Source organism: Syngnathoides biaculeatus, chromosome 10 (genome assembly GCF_019802595.1).
Source record: "Syngnathoides biaculeatus isolate LvHL_M chromosome 10, ASM1980259v1, whole genome shotgun sequence".
Taxonomy (NCBI): domain Eukaryota; kingdom Metazoa; phylum Chordata; class Actinopteri; order Syngnathiformes; family Syngnathidae; genus Syngnathoides; species Syngnathoides biaculeatus.
The window spans coordinates 22222305-22245010 of NC_084649.1; the positions used below are offsets into that span (position 1 = coordinate 22222305).

Below are 22706 nucleotides of genomic sequence, written 5' to 3' on the forward strand. Positions count from 1 at the left end.
ATCCAACCCGGGTCCTCAGAACTGTGAGGCCAACGCTTTACCAGTTGCCCACCGCGCCGCCCAGAATTAAAAATGCCACTGAAAATGTTATCTTGTGAAATTCACATTGGTATTTCATCACATGATCACATTTTCAATCGCTGTATTTCAGTTTAACTTTTGTATTTTCACTTCAGTATGTGACGTCACGTGACTAAGAAAGCGGAACTGGATTGGCTGGGTGTTGGGCTCTGACCTGAAGTAACCCTGCCTTCTTAACACTGAATTTACACGGTGAATTTCAGATTTTTTTGAATTTCAATTGAATATCAGGAGACTGAAAATATTGCGTTTGAATTTTAAAGGTTGATTTTTTTTTTTAATCGCGAATTTGTTAACATTGAAAAGTTAAACTGAAATAGATCTATTGAAAATGTGAATTTTAGAACATAAAATTTTCAGATTTTTTTTAATTTCAATTGAATATCAGGAGACTGAAAATATTGCGTTTGAATTTTAAAGGTTGATTTTTTTTAATGGCAATTTGTTAACATTGAAAAGTTAAACTGAAATAGATCTATTGAAAATGTGAATTTTAGAACATAAAATTTTCAGTGGAATTTTTAATTCAAATCCCGGTGGCACATATTTACTTGTACTGGTAAACGTAAAACTTTACGAAAAAAAATAATAAAGCATATAATTTACTTCTTTAACACTCCTTTTATGTTCCCGGAAGTAAAAAAAAAATGTATTGATGTGACCCCAGAAGTCTGCAAACATTAAAATGAGGAAAGAAAAAAAAATCAAAAGATGAAGAAAAAATAGGATAATAGAAAGAGCAATGAAATCAAGTATAATTTGTATTGCGTCTGTTATTGAGTCACAGCGCCATCGTACTGCATTCTAATTAGTCCCAAAGTTTCATTTGACTTAATTGAATTTGTTTACACCACATCTGGGATAATTGTCACTGTTTAGGGTATTTTGATGTTAATTTGTGGATGTTTGCACACAGGGACGATCTCCCTCTTTTGACAGGAAAATAACTCCCGCTTTGTATGGAACAGTATCGTGCCGGTGTTTGAATTTCAGCGCGAGTTCTCGTAAGGAGCCGTCGCGGTCGACGTCGACGCACCGCTGCGGCGGTAATGCCGAGCCCCACAAAATGTCTTCATCGCTTGATCTGCGCCCATCTGCTGCAGTCTGTCATTTGTTCCAGCAAGTCTCTGGGAACGCCGACCGCAAGAACCCTGCGGGGGGGAGGGGGGGGGGTCTTGCGTTTGACATCCCCGGCGCTGCTCTGGGTACATCTGATGCAGACGCAGAGACGCAGGCACAAACTGTCGAGAAAAGCTCAATGGGAGGAGTGGTACTAACGTGGAAATGTGTTTTTAGTACGCGCCCAGAATCCTTCCGGACAACAAGCAAATTAGAACAACATGATGGGGAAATGGTGGCTTTAACAATGAGAGCCTTTATTTTTTTCTACCCCACCCACCCGCCCCCACCACCTACCATTCAACCTTTCATTAATTTCCCCAAGCCTCTTTTCAGGAAGCAAAGGAGCAGTTTTTTTATTTTTTTTAAATTATTGTTGTTCATAACGACCACATAATGGAGCTTTTTCATGACATCTCCAGTTCAAATAATTGTCTGTCACCGTCGCTCCGACGCTTCCCATGGGGGAGACGATGATCAAACGGGATCACATGGCTTTGGTTTGTTTTAGGCATCGTTTTGCTCTGCAGCGGGGGAAAAAAAAAATCGACCCTTATAAGTTTCAAAATGTCAGGGCTGAAGGTTTTTTTAGAGGGCCATAGTTTTAGGTAGAAAAATAAACAGGAGTGTGAAATATACAAATTGAAAAAAACAAAAGATTTAATGCCAAAAGACCAAAAAAAAACAAAAAACAGCTTGTGCTAAATCCCAGCACTAAATGAACAAAGTTCCAAAATAGTCAAGATTTACAGAAACAAAGAAGAAAGAAGAACAAACTACAGAGAAATTTGACTTGATGAAAGCAACCACAACAAAGAAGCGATACAGACGGGGAAAAGGCGGCTAACGAAAGACAGACAAAGCGGGGAGACGACGAGGCACACCTGGACAAGTCGCGAGTCGCTGCACGGAGATGATTGGCTGACACGGGGAACGAGCGCTCAAAACAAAGATGGCGCGCTGGGAAGCAAACAATATGACGGGGAACTAAATTTGATCAAAACAAGGCCAAGAAGGACAAGAAAAAACAGGGCAAGATGCAAACATATTTTTAAAGTGCCAAAAATTTCGGATGGAACATCTTCTGGTGGCCTTTGCATCCAATTCGTATTTTCTTTTTTATTAAAATGGTGTATTAAAAAGACAATGACACAAAAACAAAAAGAGGGGGCAGAGGTACGCTGTATGTAATTTATACACCATGATTTGAAAATATTAGATGCTCTCAATTTTTGTAATATCTGCAATAAAACATTATGAAAGTGATTTTTGTATTTGTTAAACATGCAAAAGTCTACATCAACAATTTAAAAATCTATATATTTATGTTGTTATGATGTTATCATTAACGGCCACTTATTCACGTTTTTGGTTTTATTTACAAAGCGATTTCCAGACACATTTGAAAAATGTTCAGGTGTGGTCAGTCATGACCGCAGATATAACGTTACGGGTGTGGTCCACCAGTCAGAGCCGCAGATATAAAGTTGCAGGTATATGTTCTTTTTGTAATTATGAGTGTACCCCTTTAAGAGAGGAGTGGGGCGGTGTCAGGTAAAATAGGAAGTAGGAGGCGTGCTTCTGTGTTGGGAAAAAAAACAAAAGACGTCAGGCTGTTGTTGACTGCGGCTGGATCGGTTTTCATTTCCGCTGAGAGTGTGCGACAAGTGTTCAACTTAGAGGGAACATTGCTCAAGACGACACAAAATAAGCCACGTCTTTCAATATCTACGTATTTCTACTCTTAACAAATTTTTTTGCGCGTGATTTTTCGTGCTTGACTGTGCAGATTTGCGAGTGCGATGGCGCCCGTCAAATCACAGTGACTGGTGTTCTGTCATTTTTTTAGCATACAACCTTACGCACATAATGACAACAAATAACACCGATACCTCCGTGACAAAAATATCCAATCCAAATAAAACAACGGTCCCTCTCATGAGCTCATTTCTAATCCTATCCAACCTGCTAACTCCGAGCGAGAACCTCAACATCTTCATTACTGTGACCTCTTGTTCTGCTTCCTGTTGTTTCGTCAGAGCCACCATCTCTAATCCGTACATCATGGCCGGCCTCACCACCGTTTTGAGACTCTTCTGTCACATAGAACACCAGACACCTCCCGCCAACTGTTCCACCCCGCTTGGACCCGTTTCTTCACTTCCTTACCGCGCTCACCATTGCTCTGTGTTGTTGACCCCAAGTATTTGAAGTCATCCACCCCCACCATCTCTTCTCCCTGGAGCTTCACTTTTCTTTTTCGTGCAATACACTTAATTTGAATCATTCTTTGAGTGCAGTTCTTATTCACCTGTTTTAAAGAGAAATGTTGATGTTCAAACTGTGTCTAATGTTAAAACGAATTACAGTGATATTTGATACTGTACAGTGAATAATACCTCTGCCCATTCTTTTCAGAAATACTTGGTTTTAGTATGCTATCCTACATCATTTAGGAGTACCGTATTTTCCGCACTATAAGGCGCACCGCATTATAAGACTCTTCTGTCACATAGAACACCAGACACCTTCTGCCAACCCATCACCCTTTTCTTTGGTCTTCCTCTCGCTCTTCTGTCTGGTAGCTCCGTCCTCACCAACCTTCTACCAATATACTCACTCTCTCGCTTCTGAACATGTCCAAACCATCTAAGTCTGCTCTCTCGAACCTTGTCTCCAAAACAAGGGAAAGAAGAAGAAGAATCAACAACTATTGTTCCCGCCTTCCCCCGCTGTTTTGGCACCAACCTCCAGAGGCCGTCAATGTCTTTTTATGATCGAACGACAGAGGCCGCGGCTGTTAGATTACCTTATAATGAACTTTAGGTTGCACAAAACTTTTTACGACTGCCTTCTGAGGGTTGTTCTTGCAGCTTGCAAGTTTGGAATTCCTTCTGAAAGATGGGGCACTTCACACGGAAACCAAAAGGATGTCAAGAACATTTCATGACAGCGCAAAGGAATATTTAGGTTTAGGTACTGTTTTAGTTTGGATTACATATATTATTCATACTCTGGGGGTTAAGAAAGACTGGATCCACACCAGTTCTCCCCCCTTTCCCCTGATATAATATGTTGTTTCCTGAAAACAGGCGGCGCTTCGCTGAACACGCAAGACGAGCGTTTACCCCGGCCGGTCCCTTCAGAACAAAATTTGTTTCGTCATTGCGCGGCTCAGACTCCGGGTGACAGGGTTAAACCTTTGGCTCCGAACGCCGCATCCCATGCCAGCCCCGCCCCGCACTGCCCCAGGCCGGAGAGAGACAGACAGAGAGATAGACAGATAAAGCGCGGCAGGGGGGGGGGGGGGAACGACTCATGCCGTGCCAGAGATTCACACCGGCAATTTGAGCTGTCAGCCGGCTCGTGAATCACCTGGCTAGGCCGTCATTACTCAGGAAGATATATTGGAGGCGCGTAGGCCACATTTTCAGGCTAAAGCAGAAAGTGGAGAAGAGCCCCCGGGGCCTGAGCAGATAAGACGCGCAACATGTGAGAGAAGTTATAGTTCAGAGTGGTGGCGATGGGGGGAGGGGGGCAAAGGTATCGTGTCAGGATACATTAATAGGATCCAACCAAAGCAATGGGGCAATTTAAAGAATGCTGATACTGGAGATTTTCCAGGAACCGATCTGGCTGTTAATCAAACTCATTTTGATTGCGTTTTTTTTAGAGTTTCAGGTGGTCCTTCTTACCACCCACCCTAAACTCAGACCTGTAACTAGTAACCGGTAATCTGTAACTCTACACCAACTCCTAAATCCATAACAGTGACACTAATCCTAGCCAAATCCTAACCCGAAACTTGTAAAGCCAACCCTTCCCCAAAACCTAAACCGGAACCCTGTTCTTTACCCCCAAACCATAACCCAGGGTCTCTTGTTGGGTTTCTAGTGGGTTGGTCTCATTACTTTGGCGAGGGGACCATTTTTCTCACCTCCGTTCAGGTGTTGATTTTATTTTTTATTCACAAGAGCACAGTGATGTCTGCCTCAAATTAATAAACAAAATCTTACAAACATTTAACGACAGCAGGTCTCTCTTAATGTTGTTGCTATGGTAATGGTACTTTTCAATAAAAAAAAACACAACAAAATCTTTGGATTAAGTGGAAAAAGCAAGCAAATGTACTGACTTTGGCAGCAGACTGCAGATTTTAAACTTACAACGCACCCGCACAAGCAACCTTTAGATCTCCGGAACCAGTCTGAGCAGCTTCCTTGTCGAGATTGTGCGAGTCGGAGCTGCGTTAATGAGCGACACCCACTTCGTACCACTCAAATGTCCAACCAAGTGTGTGTGTGTTGCGGCTTCCCCGTCAGCCACCTGACAGCTGCACTCAAATTTTCTGCTGCTGCAGTCTCACACCTTTAATTAACTTCTCTCTTCTTCGGAAAATCCAAACTGTTAATATTAATTAGCGCCAACAACTGCTCTGGGTCGAGCAATAAACACACACGTACTGTATTTATTTCCAGAGCGAATATGACAAGACTAAATGTCACAGATAACCTTCAGTTTGTTGTTTTTCACTAGTATGTTCTTTCAGAACTGCCGCTCTGAACGCACGCATCGTTGTTCAGTTTATTAGGTACAGTGACGCAAACGCAAGTATGTCTAGGCTGTTCCGTGTAATGTGTCCAAATATAGTGATCATGTATCCATTAATAATCAATAATACCAGAATCCTCATTGACCATAACTCTATGTCGTGGATATATATATAGGTATAAAGAGAGAGAGAGAGAGAGAGAGAGAGAGAGAGAGAGGGATACATAGATAGATAGAGTGAGAAGGATGGATTGATAGAGGGGGAGGGATAGAGAGAGAAATAGATAAATGAGAGAGAGAGCGAGAGAGAGCGAGAGAGAGCGAGAGAGAGAGAGAGAAGAGAGAGAGAGAGAGAGAGAGAGAGAGAGAGAGAGGAGAGAGAGAGAGAGAGAGAGAGAGAGAGAGAGGAGAGAGAGAGAGAGAGAGAGAGAGGAGAGAGAGAGAGATAGATAGAGATAGATAGATAGATAGATAGATAGATAGATAGATAGATAGATAGATAGATAGATAGATAGATAGATAGATAGATAGATAGATAGATAGATAGATAGATAGATAGATAGATAGATAGATAGATAGATGATATCTCATATTATGACAGGAAGGTTCCGTATGACTTTAAAAGTGTCACATTGAAACTGTGCGTTAATGAGCGTAAATAGCGATTGTGTCATTTGAATTTCCTTTGGAAGAATGACAGCGATACTCTTACGTGGAGTCATCCACACAGCATCCAAAGGCCTTCGGACAGCAAGACATGTAATAATGATAGGCAAAGACAGGCCTGTCTGGAAACATTGCCCTCTAATTATCCACTGGGAGGCTAATTTGAATTAGATGCATGCTATGCCCTTGAGACCAAAAGCCATCAAGTTGCACTTGAGAAGACTAGCTGGCCAGAGAAGTTGAAAACTAGAAGAGGACTAAGTGACATTGCGAGTGAAATACATTAGCAAAGTTATAGGAATTAAATAAATTGCGAGAACGCTTGCTTATCCCTGTGGTGGTTGTTGCGGTTTAACATATCTATGTTAACAAAGTTTCTTCATCAGTGTTGTGCAGCAAACTATGTTGATCAACTTGACTTGGGTATGTGAAAACATGAACGTAGCTAGAGCAATTCCAGTCATTTGATTTGAAAGAATTATAGATATGTCTATTAAATGTTAGAGGACCAAAGACGGAGCCCTGAGGCACAACTAACCAAATGTTGTTCTCCAACAACCACATCACAATTTGCTCATTCCCATTTTCATTTCATTTTTCCTCTCCTGGAAGTCTGTTGATGCTCATTATATCTTCAGAAGTGATGACAAAACTCTGGCATGTCCTACGAAGAAGCCGTCGTCTCTGACATTTCTCCCCGCTCCATATCATGCGGCGCTGAGCGAGAAGGGGAGAAATGAATCACGGCACCGATTCAACTCGGAGTGACATTTCAAAGATGGCCCGTAGTGATCTGCCGGCAGACGCTTCGGCGTCAACACTGAGAAAAATCACTCGTCAAGCGAGCCCGTTGCTAATCGTGTCACTTCGCTAAAATCCGTCCATCCGTTTCCTGAACCGCTTATCCTCACAAGGGTCGCGGGAACGCTGGAGCCTATCGCAGCTGTCATCGAGCAGGAGGCCGGGGACACCAGCCAATTGCAGGGCTCATGAAGAGGGACAAACAGTCGCATTCACACACACACATCTAAGGGCAATTTAGAGTACACTAATGCAGTATGTCATTTTTTTAAAAAAGTTTTGATACAAGACAGCATCCTTCTGACCTTGGTATTTATTCTTTCTAGAGACCCGAACATCACCTACGAACAAACATCGTGAACATGACTAGTTTCTTTCGGCTTGTCCCGTTAGAGGCCCCGGTGAGATATGAACTCACGACTCCTGGTTTACCAAACCAATCCTCTAACCACTGAGATATGGGGTCTCTTAAAGTTTTTTTTCGGCTTGTCCCGTTTGGGGTCTCCGCAGAGTAACATCTCAGATGAACACTCATATTTGTTTGGCACAGTTTTTACGCCGGATGCCCTTCCTGATGCAACCCCTTTTGGGGGACTCCCCAAAGACAAAACCAGACAACGCAAGAACGAGACAACATGAACAGACCAGATGGACTGATGTAGGATTGCAAAATTAAAAAAAAAGGATTGTCAGGCAATCCAGAGACTCAAGTATGACAAAACAAGCAAATAAAATGTTATGTTTTGCATAAAGAGTCCCCTTAAAACAAGGAGAAGCCCTCTGAAGTCTTTGCTTGTTCACAACTGTCCAAATCTGAGCGAAAGTCCTTAGTTTGGTTTCCGAACTGCAATGTTTTCAAGACACATTGTGACAGATTTTCACTCATTATGAGAATTGCGGAGCACTTTTAACCCCGTTCAAGCAAGCGCGCGATTTGCATTTGCGGCTCGAACGTTGACGACTGTTACGCGCCGGGTTTCTGTCAAGCCTCCGCGAGATTTACAATCGCGCGCTCGTAAACAAACCGACAACGAAATAATCAGCGCATTCTCACCTGCGCCGTCGATCCGCCCGATGACAGCGGCTGGTTATTCGTTGCTGCCTCCGAGGCAAAGCGGTGACCTTGTCAAGGCGAGGGAACGGTGTTACGCTCGTGATTTGTGGCGGGGGCCCTCGGTTGGCGAGGATTGTTTCACAACTCCGCTAACGATGGCAGTTTGCCTGCGGAGAGATTGAAAGGAAACTTTTCGTGAGGTTTTTGCTAGCGTTATGAACTATGACAAACTAGAATAAGCGTGTTGTGGGTGGTCTTATCACTGATATACGAAGTATTTCTACTAAGATTTTATACAAGCAGTGGATTAAAATAAACATGGCCGGCACAGTTGCTGACGTTTTTACGACAATGCAAGGAAGTCAACCAGTACCCAACTTTTGGATAACCAATTGCGGTCCATTGTTCCTTTTCTCAAGATTATTTCTGAATAAATTTAGCAAAAAAATATATATATAATGCGTTGTAAAAATTTATCACTAAGCAAATGACAAATGCTGCACTTGTCCTTGCAGAGAAGTTGAAACCGAGTTCACTTGAAAGCCAAATGCAGTTTTCTCAGTAGTACATGTACTTCAAATGTTTAATTTTATTAGTATGTATCACAAACAATGTTCCCTTTAAGCTGCGCAACTGTGCAAATGCGCACTTATCGCAAATTCTCGGCGCAGAGGAAAACGGATCCAGCGCAGTGAACTACAGCCTGACGTGTTTTTTTGTTTGTTTTTGTTTTTTAAACACGGCAGCACACTACCTCTCACACCGGGCCGCACACTCTACTTCCTGGATTACCTGACACCGCCCCCCTCTATATTAAAGGGGTACACTCATAATTACAAACACCGGGGTATGTGAAGAATTGAAGAAAAAGTGGTGAAACTGGACGAGTTTTTCTCTTTTTTGAGTGAGAAAGGTCTGATCTGAAGCTAAAGTAGAAAGTACAGGATGAGATGGTGTACAATGTTAAAATTCCACCTTGGCACAGCCTGATTTAGGAAGAAAACACAAACGATATATTGCCCAAAAAGCTAATTTTGTATTTTAAATATAGGAGGCAACATAACATTAACTCCTAAAACTGTTTGAGAGCATCATTCAGCTTTCAACATGCATTGTGAAAGATATTCTGCAAGCAATAATTCAGATTTACACCAAGAAAAACAGACGAGGTTATCATTGTGGGTTGAAAAAAAAAGGAACAAAGTTGGAAGTGACATTTAAAATTTGTTAAATCGTTGACTTGGTATGTATTTGTATTGTAATGTGTTTTTTTTGTTTGTTTGTTGACAGTGTCAGTGTTAATTTGCAAAAATACAAAATTGCTCTTCAAAATGTTCTGATGGGAATTTAATCTGAACATTTTAATGAGCCGTGTACTGTAACTTCAATGGAAGACACTGATTTGACCACAGAGCATACGTCTGATGTTGCTCACAGTGGTCAAAGGGGGTGCTCACGGCCTTAATGTGTTTGCTCAGACACGTAAAAAATTATGGGGAACATTAATCACAAATGTAATGAAATAAAAAAAAAAGAAAGAAAGTCGTAATTGGTGTTTTTACGAGTTGAGAACGGGTGACAACATACATACCGGCACCCTCGCATTTCTGGTGCAAAATACATGCAGTATTTCACCCAAAACACTGAAGCCACAAATTATGATAATATAATAATCCCCGTCATTATGGCCTTGGCAGGACTTGCAACGGCCCTTGATTGGAAAAAAGCTTCATTTTGCTTTGGAGAGCAATCTCGTCAGGACTTGTTGCAATGCGTTGCACTCTTGAGTCTCTGTACTTAAGGGGGAAGAATGCGACCGTGCGCTGCTCAACGCCAGCCCGTTCAATCGCTGCGAGGGAATCCTTCGTTGTGCAAGGCGGCGGCAGGAACCCCCTGGGGGCCAGGATCATTTTCATCATCCTAACCGCCCTGGCTCTTGTTTTCCCTGGCGTTTTGAAGCAACACCGGTAGCGGCTCCTTTTTCGCTGGGAATTGTAGGCCCGGGCCTTCGCCGGTCCTCTCAGCTCTGCCGTAATTAAAACGGATAGCAAGACCGCTTTGACACACATGAATGAACTTTTTTTTTTTTTTTTTTAAATGTACTTCAGTATATCTCCAATTGTTTTGGTACGGGCTGTAATTAGTAAATGGGGTCGCATTGAAAATAACAGCAGCAATTGTCAAAATTAGCTTGATTGCTAATGTTTAAAGGACTGGTGTGAATTTTTTTTTTTTGCAACAATAATCCAACTGAAGCATATTAAATAGCAAAATAAAAACATTAAGTGTTACACCTAAATTATATTTTAATCGTAAATCCTACATATATTTCAAAATAAATGCAAGTGTTCAATCCAAATGTCAAACCTATTTCTAAAGGTTCACCTGCACAAAAGGTTTTGCATTTCGAACGCAGAAAAATTTATGAAAACAGGACGCAGGAAAAAGTCTGACGGAGCCGTCGGAAAACTGAACAGGAAGTGAGACATTTTGGTTTGATTTCCAAAACGTTTGCCAAATTGAGCCTCAATTGCGAACATCTTTAATTCACTTTATTTCATTTTCGTCCAGCTTTACGTGCAGAAAAGTTCCCGATGGTTGTTTTTGTTGCCAATTTGTACAAAAAGTACACAGGTTTGCTGATTTCACAACTTTTATAGTGACAGTAAAATGTGCTCTGATGTTTTTTGTGTGTGATTCGCCAATATCAAATGATCATAATGTTTTATCTGTACTTGGAATATCAGCTAATATGCAACACATTCAATATGCCTTAGAATGTGTTATAAAGATTTCGACGTATGTTGTTTTTTTTTTTACTGCAAATGTTACTGTCCTGAAACTTCAGAGAAACCCAGACTTCGCATGACCCCGTGGCCTGAACTCATGCGGTATCCAATATGAGTCTTGCAGCACTTTCACCGATTTAGATTCATCTACTGATAAACGGCGGCGGTCACGTGGCGGAGCCGGGCGGATTTGATCTCCGGCGTTCCTCCACCTGCTGCCTGGCCTCGGGGCGCGCTGCCACTCACTCGGAAAGATAACACGATTCCAACTGATGGGATCCACACACAAGAGTCTGCCTAATAGTAATTGTCCTTTAGTGAGCAGTCAACTTGTCAAAATGTTTCCCCGTAGCAGTCACGCAATGGCCTCGGTGTAAATATGAAGTTAGTTCAGAGGCGAAAGCCGACGAACGCCATTTAGACTGAGAGAGAAACACGCCTACTAGCCGACTGCCAATCGCGGCATTGTCCGATGTTGCATTTCCTAACACTGCAATTTTTGTCATTTTTTTTTATTGCAGAATTTGCAAAATTGCAGTATGCATTTTACTGTGGCTCACCATTGCCCGTTTACGTCATCACAAACGTCCGTACTGTACGTGCTGAAACATGTCCGCTTTCGTAATTTGTTGTTGACTCGCCGCTGAGATAACTTTGAGTATTATAACAATTCACCAAACTCATCGGTGCAGCGAGGGTTCGGTCGCAAATGATCCCGATCGCTCCAAAGAGACGGATTATTTTGTGCCGGCGATCGGGTCCGACGTTTCTGCGAAGAAGCCGTCGCTGGTCGCAGTCCGGTGGACCGACGGGATCTTGAGGGTAGCGACAACGAAGAAGCTAACTGCTCGCTGTGTCTCATTTCTTTCTTCCAGTGAAGGGTTAAAATTAAGATAAATCTAAGGCGTAGCTCAAGTTTTTTTTTTTTTTGTAAATTCACAAAGCATGTTCATCATTATTTTGTGTGGTTTTATAGTGATGCGAAAATTCTGAAGTTGACTGTTTATGAAAAAAAATTGAGTTTTGCAAAGAGACGACATCAAGGACGTTTCGGGAATTTTTTTTTTCGTTTCCCAAAATTGTCATCTTAAAGGCTTAATTTGTTTGTGCGGTTCTATAAATACCCCAAATGAAGATTATTAGCTTTAACCAGAAATGAAAAAAACTCAAGTTAACAAAAAAAAATGAACGTTTCAGGCTTAAAAAAAAAACTTCACATATCAAATTTTGCTTTCGCAAATAGTGCTTACTATCCATTTACACAAATTAAACCCAACATTACATATTTGCTCCGCATGCAACACGTCGTTTCTTCTTAATATGTCTTTGAAGCACTTTTGTTTGTCTTGGTTCATGGTTGACTCTCCTGCCTGGGGGGCACTCTCGTATGTGATGCCAATCACGATGTTGACGGTAAACAACAGCTGAAAAGGGGCCTTTATCTGGCTACGGTACATTTACTAGATGATTCGTAGGAGGGAAAACACACAAAAAAGACAAAGCCCAAAAGTCCCCCATCCCTCTTTATAAAATAATAAAGTGTGTGAGTGCTTAGTTTAGTCAAGGTTGTACTTGAAATCTTCCGATTGTATCCTTGACTGCAATCCTCGCCAAACGACGAGAACTTGCCCTGAAGATAAAAAAAAAAAAATTAAGAAAAAGCCACCGCAAGCAGCCGGATGACTGCACGTAGCAAATTCATCTGGTCATTATTTTTCATTTTGATATCCAAATTGCTATTACAATGTCGAGCTATGATTTCATTTAGCCGACGTCAAAATCGTTTTGCTTTCTTGCAGCTGAAGCGGATCCAAGATCCAAGAGAGCATGTGCAGTATTACAGAGAAAGTCGGCGAGAAGACGAGTCATTAAGTTCCCACTTGTAGTTGCTGAAAGCTCCTTCCTTTAGGCATGCACGGCTTGCTTATTTTAATAGTTGTCACGGAGCCCACTGGGCCAAAGGTAAAATGTTGGCCAATCGGTGGATTTCCCTGCAGAAAATTGGCCTTTTGCAAAGCGCATTTGTAAATTGTAGGAATTTGAAGTTGGTTTTCGGTATGCTTTTGTGTTCGAACCAGCTCAGGAATCCCGGCCCTGTGTTTCTTTCTCCTCTTTACACGCACCGCGGTAGCCGCGCCATCGCCGTGCACGTCGCGGGTCCGTAATTAAAAGAGATGCTGATCTTTGTGACCTGGCCACGCCCGTCACTTAACCCGACTCGTCGTCTGCTTTGCGCGCATGACAAAAGAGAGCTTCACAAAAACTGTGCGTCGTCGGGGTGCCTGCGCAACCCTTTTGACCTCACCCCCCGACCCCCTTTTAACCCCAAGTAGACTTGGAATTCCACGCCTGCTTTACGTTGTAATTGCATTGTCGTGTGTGCGTTATGACATTCCTATTACAGTATTTCATCAACGGTATCAAAAAGTAAACATTTTGTGTGTGTGTTAATAGGTTAAACAAGCTTTTATGTATATTACGTGAGGGGTCGTACATGTAGTATTTCAAATATGCAAGGTGTTTTAAGATCAACAAATATATCTTAGCATTATATTAGCAGGAATAAACAGGTTTTGTTGTAATATAACGTACTGTATTTTATTTGTATATCCACTTCCATTTGAGTTATTGTCTGTTGATGTGTTTACTTCAATATCATAAGCCTAATTAACAACTACAAATGAACTTTTTCATGTATACATTCTTTCTTTTCTTGTCATACTGTATATATACACAACAGTTTTATTGTCACGGAAAATTGTGTGACCCAAAACCTTTGAACAGTAGTATACATTAAATCTAACAAATTCCCAATATTTATCCAAAGAATGAATATAATAGTTATTTCCGGTTGATAATTTATGCTCTGTATTTTCAATTTCATCCATCTTACAGATGACCTGAACGTGTGCCTTTATATTATTATATGAAGAGCTATAAATGGCTTTGTTATGACCTTTTGGTACTTGAAGTGCTGTATGCTGTACCACCCATCAACACTTGGGGGCTCTCTTTCTCTCAAAACTTCTTTTCCCAGAATTTGCAACAATGGGCTGTATTTAGTGAACTTGTATTTTTTTTTTTTTTTTTTTGCTCCACTTCATCATGTTCAGTGATTGCTATCAAAGGTTTCCCAGAATTAAAAAAAATAATAATTACACTAATAATTAATACTTTACTGTACATGTGTTTGGAACATTATCTTCATTGGAGGCCTTTTTTCTTGAGTGAAGACGTGTGTGCGGCATTAAGGACGGAAACGTATACCTCACCGCAGCCTTTGGCGACGCTCGGGTTCCCGTTCCCGTTCCCACACGGACGAGGCGGCGTGGCGGGCCGGCCGATCTCGCGTGATAACAACGCAGCCGGCAGCTGAAAATTCTGGCCATCAAAGTGAGGCTCCTGACAAGCCGAGTCATCTTCGATGCAACCAACACCGCCGTTGTCGCTTTGCGCATTATCTGTGTTTTTCGCTTTGTTTTTTTTTTTTTTTCAAGTTGCTTTCACAGGTTTAAAAACTATAATATGTTGACTGCATTTAGTAACTGTGATTCATGGTGGTAATATTAGCACTTGACGCATTCGTAGTCGGTCTCGTAAAGTATTGCGGTAGGCCTACTTTAACACCTTGGTCAAACTGACCTCGGGGGATTAATCCTGTTCTTGACAAATCAATGCACCAGAAGTCTTCACTTATAATATTTCTGATCTTGTGTGTGCGTGTGTGTGTGTGTGTGTGCGTGTGGTCAAGACGGCGGGGAAGGTGTTTGACGCTAAGTGTTAAGGAGCAGTGCGCTGACCGGAGGTCGGTATTCCTCCTTCCTTCACGCAGCCAAGCGTCCGACATGAATTCGGCGCCCGCCTCCGACCCCTTTGGGCTCCGCGTTAGGGCAGGTTACACTCTCATGGGCGCCGTAATTCCCAGTGACAGCGCCGGTGCTCGGGGCCAGGCCCGTAAACGCTTAACGCCGCCTTAACAAACGAGCCCCCACGAAAAGCTCGCGACCTCCTCCCGCGGACCGTCTCGCATGCTTTTGCCTGCCACCGGTCTGACGGCTTCCTGCTGCTTTGTTTTTTGCTTTTGTAGCGCTCGCGATGGTTGCGGGAGTCCGGTTGGGCCTGGCCTCGCTTAAAGAAAAGCCACCCGAAAAGGTTTGTGATTGCCGACAGATGCCGCAAGATGACGCAGGATGACGCAGGACTTCGGCCTGGGCGCACAAAGAGAATAGGTGAGTTCATCAGTGACGAACGGGAGGATATGTTCCCCTAGACCAGGGGTGCTCAGACTTTTTTACCCCAAGTTCTACTTTTCAACCAGCCAGCCTCTTGCGAGCTACCGCCGACGGGGGTGGGCAGGGGGTGGGGGGCAATGATGATGCTCCCAAACAGTTTAAAGGTTAATGTTATGTTGCCTCCTATATTTAAAATACAGAATTAGCTTTTTGTGCACTGTATTGTCTGTGATTTCATCCTGGATCAGGCTCTACCAAGGTGGAATTTTAAAATGACACACCATCTCATCCTACACATTCTACTTTGGCTTCTGACCAGACGCTTCCCACTCAAAAAAGAGAAAATCTCATCCAGTATAACCACTTTTTATTCGATTATTCACATCCCCGACAGTCATTGCATTTCAAAACAACAGCATCTCTTTTTTAACTTTCTCCATTAATATCAAAAGTAAACATAAGCAGCATGTCTAGCTCGTCTTTGCTCTATGTTGCCCAGGCTGTGTTGCTAACTAAAGCAGCGGTGCTGGACGCTGTCATTATAAAACACATTGATGGGCTGCGTAAGTACTGTAACATTTGTAATTATGAGTGTACGTTTTTAAGAAGGGGGGGGGGACAGGTGTAAGGTAAGCTTGGAAAAAGAGAGTGTGGCGGAGCAGTGGTCATTGTTAGAGAAATTCCGTGCAAACGACGCATTGAGCACCCCTGCTCTGGACAGCCAATGTCACACACTAACACTTGAGGCCCTGCCTCTTAAAGACACAAATTATTATATACAGATCCCACGTGACCAAGAATATCTTCCCAATATTTGTTTTACAATTTTTGGAGGGTGTTTTAAAAGACTGTTTTTAGCACGTGGCAGTGCTAAAACCAAATGTAAACTTTAATTCAATAATCAGTTGATTTACACCAATTGGGAACAAATTTGCTGCAATAAACAGGAGTTCACTGGAGGTTAAAACGAAATTCATTGGTATATCCCCCATTAAAACTTCCAAAACTAGCAATAATATTACTGCAAAACATTTCATTTTTCCTCTTTTGGTATGCATTACCGCTACCTGCACAGGACTGGAGTGAAACGTTACAAACGGCATACTTAATGCGTTTGCTTATTCGCCAATGGTGTATCTCTGGGGTGTCAAACTCGTTTCTATCGCGGGCCACGTTGTAGTCAGAAGGCCATTATGACTGAAACCATGAAACTCTTTAATTGACCCATCGTCTTTACACATTTAATTTATCAACTAGTTTTGGAATCAGAAATCAAGGGTAATGGGTTTTTCAACTATTGTTGATGTTTGGTAGCACAAAAATACTTGCAATATATCAACGTCATCATTTATGATATGAAAATTTGAAATGCTGGTACAGATTTTAACAAAAATAATGGAAGTTGATGCACGGGATTTGCCTTCGTGGGCCACATTAAATCATGTGGTGGCCACATCTGGCCCCCGGGCCTTGAGTTTGACACCTGCGGTGTATCTGATGATTGAAAATATTCAACAATATAATTTATTCAAAGTAGATTTTTGGTAGGTTTTTTTGTTTTTGTTTTGTTTTTTCCAAGTACCTGAAGATACATGGATGCGTGAGAATGGAGTCCTCCGGGGTTTGAATGTGTCTCAACCTTGGCTCACCCATAATCGGACAATTTTAAGCCAAATTCTCCCCTTCCGATCAAATTCAGCAACGGTCCGATTATCAAATGTCACAATAGATTGCTGTGAGCGATGATCTTGTAGCGTGGTGTGTTTAAAGAGTGACTTTTCCTCCCTAATCTTCTCAGAAAAGCGTTGCACCACTTATCGTAAATGTTGAACTTGTTCGGTGTTCACGATTGTAAATCCTCATGTGTTCTGTCGACACAGTTTGGACGAGCCCCAGGGACAGAAAAAGAGGAGCAAGTGGTTGTGTCGATAGTATAAATCAGTCATGGAAATAATAATAATGAGCAAGGGAAGAGATTTCTACCACAATATGCGTACTTCCCAGATAACCAGAGTAAGAAGTTCGTAAGAACACACCCACAGGTTTTATTTGCTTATCATGTCAGGGGTCTCCCACATTTAAAAAAAAAAAAAAAAAGTTATGATGTTAAAAACTGGTATGGGTGTACCAGGCTTTAGTCTCTCCTCGGCTGCACCGCGGTTGACCCGCGTGCCAACCTGAGGGCGAGTGTTTGACTGCATCGCATGGCAGCGACGCCGCTTTTCCGACCTGATCTGATTAAAGACAGACTGAGTCAGAGCTAGACTGCCTGAATGCTCCCGGTCTCTCTTTTCTCTCTCTCCCTCCCAGAAATAACCAACTGGGCGGTTCAGACCGGCTATCGGCTCTGCTGTCGGGTCAAGTTCACTTAGCGGGGACGAGAGGGACTGGATTCTTACACCTGAGGCGACGGAGAGGAATTTCTAATGTCAAAAATGAATATGCAAATACCACCAAATGTCACAACACGCGTCTTAGTCACACTCCGATCCGAGAGTACCGCGACAACGCCCGAGAGTTCGCGGTCCACCCCGAGCTAGCGCGAGCTGCCAGTCTGCCAGCCAACAGCAAACACGTCCAAATCTAGTCTAAATATTTCAGTGGCGTGCAGACATCAGAAGTCACCTGCTTATCGTGAAGCCTTCTGGCCCGTTTCCCAGCAGCCTTTCTGTTTTACTGGTGTTTACTACAGCAGAACGGCGAGGGCGGGGGCGGAAGACGGGCATGACTGATTGCAAATCCGAGACAGGTACTGATATCGAGGAACACACCTGCCGTACGTCAGTTTGAAGTTCCTGACGGTTAGAGAGGTGCATCACTGATGGGGAGTCGTTGAAAATGTGTCAGGATGTCAGTTGCACTGTTTGCTGCTCTCAAACAAAAGCCACGACTTGCCCGAGACCACAAGTCACAGAGACCAAGGCCGGACCGATACGTTCGGAGGTCCAGACCGAGGAAAGCCGAGAGTGGGACTAGTTTTCTTCGATACACATTTGACGGCCAAAAGCGACAGGTGCAACTCTTTCAAACCACAACATGCAAATATCTTGAATTTTTCAAATTATTTCTTGAAGATATAAATCCTTGTATGTACTTGAAAATGAGTTCAAGAAAAACTTGCTTGCATGTAATAAACAGACCAGACGGCAGCGGCAGGAAACGGGATGGCTTAAACAAGACCTCGAAAAGATTCATCGATTATCAAAATATTTGGGATTAGTTTTCTATTAATTTTTGCACCTCTATTTTTGTTCTTGGCCTATTGCTTACATGTCTGTGACCGAGCCGTTGAGCAATTCTGGTTCATTCTAAGGCGCAATGCTAATTGAGGTAGTAAATGCCCCTCTCCAAGTTTCGCCGCAAATGACTCGAAGACTAGGCTGGGTGAGAAGCCACTTTCAAGCAATCCGTGCACTTGATCCACCGGACTGCGCTGCCTGAAACTCACTCAGAAATGTCCACATTCCTCACTAACGCGACGCACCCGCTAAAATGTCAACGCAAAAAGGTAAGCAGAGCTGCATTGAATGTTCTTGGACGCAGGGATCAAAAAAAAATTGATATGATTGACAGGATTTCTTGTCAGAGTTGACAAAATGGTTACGGTAGCGAGGGGAACATATGAAGTGCTGCCTCAACAAATGAAAATGTTTTTAATTGTAATTGTAAAAGCCGCCATTTCGGATAAATGAAAAAAAATATGTTAATTACACATTAGCAAAGTATTCATTGAATTATTGAAATTTGTATCTAAAAGGTGTTACCTTTGTGCAGCGTCTACTTTGGTTATATTTTTATATAAATACATTCCTGTAGTTTTTTTTTTTTAAACTCAATGAACGTTAGTTCTTTTGTGACATAAATCTTTGTGCGATAATGTTACAAAAAAAAAAGCAACACAGTATTTCATTAACATGCTTCAATCACGCAAATTCCGACCAAATCCCAAATTTCCGACGGCGGCCGACATCTGCCGTGAAAATTGCGTCTGTCGCCGTTGCGGAGGGGAGTCGACATGTTTTGTTACAGTACGTACAAGCCTCTCGCACATACACACCTACACACGCAGTTTAATGAAAACACACACTGGATGGAAGTCATTAGTGTGGAACAGAGCTGAGAATTAAAGTGGGGGTCGTGGTGCTGGGGGTAGGGGGGGATGTTAAAATGTGTGCTAAATGCCCTCATAAACACACTTGTACACGAATACACAATGATCTCGCTTTGTGTTTTCATGTTTTGTTGTTCTTGCCGGTACATGTAAATGAAAGACATCAAAGCGTGTATGTGTGTCCCAACCCCAACCCCGCCCCACCCCCGGCCGCTAGGGTCACCCCCCCTCTCTCTTTCTCCCACTGTCAGCCCACTTTGGCTCCGTTCCCTCTTCATCTGGTCCTCATATGGGCTTCATTCGCCCCCTACTGAAATCCAGCCCAAAACTATTTCCTCTTTCAATTTCCAGGGGAAGTTGTTAAATGCTTTCTGAAGCAAACAGGCCTCATTGCGTCCTCCCTTCTTTCGGTCTCGGCTACTTCATGCACGGCCACTCACGACAGACCAATAAACACCTCTGTCTTGTTTGTGCGCGAGGTATAATGATGATGAACAATAATAATGCGTATGTTCACATATACTGTATCTAAATATGTGTACATGTACATACATGTAACAGTCCTGATCTGTTTTGATTAGATGTATTTTTGTCTACAATTAAAAAAAAAGTGAGGAGACAATGAGGCATACCTGGACAAGACAAGAGTGCCTCGGGTGGGCAATGCTTGGTTGACACTAAGAACAGGCCTGATTACAACAGGTGGAAATAAAAACCTAATGAACAGAAACTAAATCTTATCAAAAAAAAAAAACATCATGGCAAGATTAATAACTACATACTGTATCAAAATCACCTTGATTTTCCCTATCTATGCCAAAAACACACAAGGAATTTGTCTCCGGTAGTACGACGACAGACACTCAATTGACGGAGAATAATTTTGAGATATAAAGACATTATGATGTCGATATCTGCCCTGCGACTGGCTGGTGACCACTTCGGGGTGTAGTCTGACTGCGCCCGAAGTTAGCTGGGATAGGTTCCAGCTTTCTCCGGCCTACAAGCTGTGCCAAAAAAAGATGACACGCTGTGGCGACCCCTCACGGGAGAAGCCGAAAGAAATACATACATGATACTGTACATACGTCCCTCAAAAATAGAGCTGCTTCATAAGACAATAAGATGGAAAATTATCCTTCATCTGCTTTAGCACGTGAAATACTCAAGATGCTACATGCTAGCGTTCCAACTGAATACACGTATTTCATTTTTATAAATTTTACTACAAATTACGATTTGAACACTGGACAAGGTGTAAAGTTTTATTTGCTAAAGCACTTTTCCTTCTGGGGGTGCGATTTAATTAGATTTTACCAAAACCAACAGCTCGCACGTTAGCATTTCATCACTTTTACTCACAATTGGTATTTGAATACCTCGCAATGTGTGACATTTTGTTTACCGCAGCGCTTTTGCTAATGAGGTTGTGATCTGTTTTTGAAAGAACCAATGCTGGCACGTTAGCATTTTACCGATTAAGAATTAGCACTTGAATGTCGAGCTACATGTAAAATCTGACTCAGCACTTTTGCAACTCTGTACTGCATAGCACAATATGTTGGAAGTTGTTTGCATGAGCATTTTATCAAGATTTTCAACATATTCTTTGATGTGCTCATATGAAAATGTTTTTATTTTTCCTGTGCCAGGTCAATAATGTGACCAGCATGACTGCTCGCAAACAGCAACGTTATTATGTAGTTTTGATCCACAAAAAGAACAAGAATTTGCTTGTGTAGTTCGAAACTTAAGAAGAGATCTGGACGTGACCCCGGAACAGTGAAGTGGTTGTGGAGTATCTTAGCAGTGCGTATACACAAACACACACACACACATTCACACACACGCACACACACACACAACAGTCTGTTTGTCCCGAGCGCGCAGTCATGTGGGAAGCCACAGCCACAGGGCCTCAAACGCATCATCTGAAGGACAAACCAGGCCGACTTCCCTCACCCCTCGCTCCCTCCTTTCCACACACAATGTGCCCGCTAACCTCGCTAGCAGTAGGGAAGAGAGAGGGGAGCGGATCTATTAATCTCCCGCTTCCCCCCACCCCGCCCCGACCCTCCTCGCTGGTGCGATGATGGCGGAGGCGAGGCTGGAGGTGGTACGTAGCAGGTCTTCAGATTAACCCGTGATGACAGGTGTCACTGAGTCTCACGGGTGGACCTGTGACGGGTGTCCTGCTCACTTACAATCCTCACTCGGGCGCTTTTCACAAGTCACACACTGATGAGTGCCAAAAATATATCTACATATATATTGAAAAAAAAATTAATAATAAAAGAACGGGAGATAATGCGCGATTCATCAGAGTCTTGGATCTTCGTCGGAAAAGTCTCAAGCGTGCAGAAACAACAACCCCCCCAACCAACCCCAGCCTGGCATCGCACACACGCCGGCTGCCAAGCCAGTTTAGAGGAGTCCAGGAGAGGCGCTCGGTCTGCGAGCTAAAGGAGGCCCGTAGCTCTCGAACGCAGTAGCTCGCAATTAGAAGAGCTGGAAGAAACTCACAGGCACATCCGTCTCGGTTAACGTGATGCAAGAAAGGAAAAGCGACAGCGCAAACAAACAACCAAAAAAAAAAAAAGTCCTCGGACGGGCGCACACAGGTTGCTCACACTCTTACAAAGTGTGTACGGGCCTAACTACAATCAATGACTCTCAAGCAGTTACCGACTGCTCTCTATTTACATCTTTAATACGTTGTCGTCATCCGTGGAGCCTGAAGAAGAGCCCATTTCAACAAGTGAGGAGTAGAAAGAAAAATAACTACTCAAAGTACTGAAACATCAGTTGGATTTATGTTTTTTTATGCTTAAAGGGGCCTGTATTTACCACTAAAAATAATTGCTCATGTTTAGAGTAACTAATGGGTGAACGGTTTGACGCGCTGCATTTTTAAACGCTTCAAACATATGCGCCAGTCCTCGGGTAAGAAAATAAGACGGCTGTCAGCAGGGATGGAGGTTATCCGCGCTAGCTTTGGCTATTCCGATTGCCGCTAGTCTCAAAACATTTAGAGGTGGGACTGAAAGGCTGGCGGTGAGGAACGAGGACGGGAAGTGAAGTGACATCATCGCCGCCAAAATGTTATTCACGAGTATCCGTGAGGTGAGAACTTTATCTATATCGCAACACATGCCAACATTACGACATTTTGCGACATTGTCGTGACACTTAGCAGTATGGCGTCCGGCCGTGGGTTGGCCACCCCTGTTCTATGGGGTTTAAAGGTCAAATGTCATCCTTGTAAACATTCTAAAATAGATATTGTAATGAAAAATACATAA

The 22706-nt window shown here is 42.7% G+C and overlaps 1 long non-coding RNA gene across 2 annotated transcripts in view; it reads right to left on the bottom strand.

The window, feature by feature from the left end:
• LOC133507229 (uncharacterized) overlaps positions 1-22706 on the bottom strand; it is a 132599-nt gene that overhangs the window by 100542 nt on the left and 9351 nt on the right. For both annotated transcript variants that reach the window (XR_009796772.1, XR_009796773.1), the window contains exon 2: positions 8273-8439. This is a non-coding gene — a long non-coding RNA (uncharacterized LOC133507229). The remainder of the gene's footprint in view (positions 1-8272; positions 8440-22706) is intronic.